A 3,248-nucleotide genomic window follows, 5' to 3' on the forward strand; every position below is an offset into this window, starting at 1 on the left:
GCACCTGTAATCCCAGGGGCAGGAGAACAGCCATAAATCCAGTACCAGCTGGATCTACATTGTGATGAAGTCAACCAGAGCTACTCAACCAGCTCCCTGTCACAGAAGAGGTGGCTCAGTGGTACAGGTGCTCATCACCCCTGCCCGTCTGAGCTTGATTCCCTGGAACTCACATGGGGGAAAGAGAGAACAGACTCCTGCAAGCTGTCCTCTGGTTTGCAGGCACACATGCACGCTCTCACACACACACATGCACGCGCTCACACACACACACAGATGAAGAAGTATAAAACAAGTAATTAATCCATCTGTCAATCAATATCCAAATCCACTTAAGACAGCTAGATGATATATAGGTGTGTTGAAGAAAGATCAATGACCACAGCACAGAGCAGGGAACAGCTCCACACTTGATACCTGACTTATCCATTCTTTGAAAAATTTTAGATCCAGAGAACTTTTCTCTCTGGAGATTTGTATCCCTGTACCACCAGTATCTCAAGATTCACCACAGTATGGACTATAGACACAGCTTCCCTTCTTCCCTACCTGGATTTTCTCACCTCTGTCTCGTTGCCATGCATGCCATTTTCCTAGTAACCTATCCAATAGGGGAGACTTTGACCTTCCTCAATAGGGTTGCCCGTAGACCCCAGAAACAGAAGGTCTTATTCCGAGTTTGCATTTTTTTAGAGGGTCCTTACAACACACACACACACACACACACACACACACACATGGCTATAGGGGCATAAGCATCTGGGGGAGATGTTTACAGGTCTTTTAGAATAACTAAAAAGAAATGGGGGGAAAAAAACTCCACAACATTGAATAGTAAGAATTTCAGAAGATCTGGGCTATTCTGTGTCCTGGTCATAGGGATGGGTCACAGCGCTACACATTGCCAATAAAGTTCAATCAAGGAGGGCTGCATGTTGATGTCTTTCAGTGTATAAGCCACTGGGACGTGTAGGTGCTTTTGGATGCTTGGGATCCAGCTGTCAGTGCCAGCCAAGATGACTTGTAACTCTGTCTAGCTTTGTGATGCACACCTTCCAGGTCAAGGAAGCTTTTTTCCTTTTCTCGTTCTGTGTCCTTAGAACAAACGGGGGACAGAGTCCGAATTCTGGGTGTGTGTGGGGGGGGGGTAGGCTGCCTGTGGACTACAAAGGTGTTGCGTCATACTTGGAATTTTATGTGGTTCTGCAGATGAACTCAGGTCCTTATTATTTTGAAGTAAGTACTTTATTGACTGGCCCAGCTCCCCTGGCTCACCCTCATACCCTTTAATCAGTAGGTCTAGGTGTAATAAGGGGACCCTGTAGTGACCTTTCTTTGACTACTAGACTTGTAAACCATTTGTTTACTTGTTTGTTTGTTTTGGCCTGGGTTTTGTCATTATTTTTTGTTTTGTTTTGCTTTGTTTGAGACAAGGTCTCTCTCTTTAGCCCCAACTGTTCTGTAACTCACTCTGTAGACCAGGTTGTTCTCAGATTCACAGAGTTCTACCTGACTCTGCCACCCAAGTGCAGGGATTAAAGGCGTGTGCTACCATACCCTGTCAAGTCATTTAATTTTTACGACTGTGCTTTATGCATTAACATTTTCAAAAACTTGAGCTACACACAGCATGCAACACAATAATAAAATAAATGTAAGATTTTCAAAAGAACACTTTTGAAAATACATAGCAAGCCAGATGTGGTGATGTTTGCCTCTAAGCCCAGCACTCAGGAGGCAGAGTCAAGCAGATCTGAGTTTGAGGTCAGATCTGCAGAGCAAGTTCTAGAACAGGGCTATATAAAGAAACTCTTTCTCAAAAAGAAAAAAAGAAGAAGAAGAAAGGAAAGGAACTAGATGGTGAAATAATCTTACTTCTTTATTGTTTTTATTCATTAGTATTTTGATAAAGATGTGTTCACATTTTCCACGTGGAATTCAGTGGATCATTTTACTTCAGATCCATTAGAACAGTGTTGTTCAAGAGAAACATAATGCAAGTCATGTTTCGCATTTTTTAATTTTTAGGAGCCACATTAAAAACTAGTTAAAAAGAAACAGGTGAAATTAATTTGGATATTTCATTAACAGAATATATTCCAGGTATTTTCATTTCAACACGTAATTAGAATGAAAATTTATTAGAGCAGTTATTTGGTGCCATAGTAAGCCTTTGATGTATATAAACGTTTGAGTATTACAGCCCATCTCAGTTTAGAGCAGTTTCGAGAGCTCAGCAGCCTCACTGGGCTGGTCTAGATCCTGAGACTAGAACACAACAGCCCGATGACCGGAGCTTAGGCTGGAGCTGCCATTTGTCCCTCTCCTCCGCAAGAAGGCTCTTATCACATGGCGACAGCCTTCCCTTCTGCCCAAGTCCTGCTAACCCTGTTCCGTGCTTTGGAAGTCCTTGTGGGCTGCCTGGGAGTCGTGGCAGCTGGCCAGCCCTTGTCTCTGTAGCGCTGTCACTCTTGGCTTTGATGGGTGAGCTATGTGAGGACATGTGTTTGGAGAGCAGGCCTGAGGACTGGGGATGTTTCTCTGAAATCGACACCACTTTTATCGCCGTGGCTGTCAAAACCCTGGGAATGCCTGCTGTGAGCTTTCTATTGAGGGGGGCCAGGGTCCTGGCTCTACACAGGGCCCTTTCTAAACTAGCTCATCTCCAAAAGGACCAGTGCCTTTTGAGCCCCTCTCCAGCCTGTCAGTGATTGCAAGCAAATCAGTCAATTGTGTCTCCATTAGCACCTGTCTTCACGCCAGGGCTTGTTGATTTTACAGAAAGAATGCTGTCCTCCTTCACCGCCTGTTAGTACCATAGTGACACCGACGGAGCTCGACGGGGAGCTTGCTTCTGCGGCACAGACTGGACGCCACGTGAGTAAAGGGCACGTGCTCTCCAAACACAAGGAAATGGTTCAACTCCTGTCTCTGCCACTTAGCTCTAAGCCTCTCTGGGCGCCCTGACTGCAAGCCATCCCCTCATCTGTAGCTTGGAAATAAGCATGGGAGGCAATTGTTGTGGATTAAACAACACAGTTCATTCGGAGTTCTCGACTTGAAGACATACAAGCCACTGCTATTCTTTAAGTCTCGGTAATTGCCTTAGCTCATTGAACAGATGAAGAAATCTCTATTGAAAATTAGCAGTCCAGGCCGGGCGATGGTGGCGCACACCTTTAATCCCAGCACTCGGGAGGCAGAGGCAGGCGGATCTCTGTGAGTTCGAGACCAGCCTGGTCTACAGA

The sequence above is a fragment of the Microtus ochrogaster genome, unplaced genomic scaffold (assembly GCF_000317375.1).
Source record: "Microtus ochrogaster isolate Prairie Vole_2 unplaced genomic scaffold, MicOch1.0 UNK21, whole genome shotgun sequence".
Lineage (NCBI taxonomy): Eukaryota > Metazoa > Chordata > Mammalia > Rodentia > Cricetidae > Microtus > Microtus ochrogaster.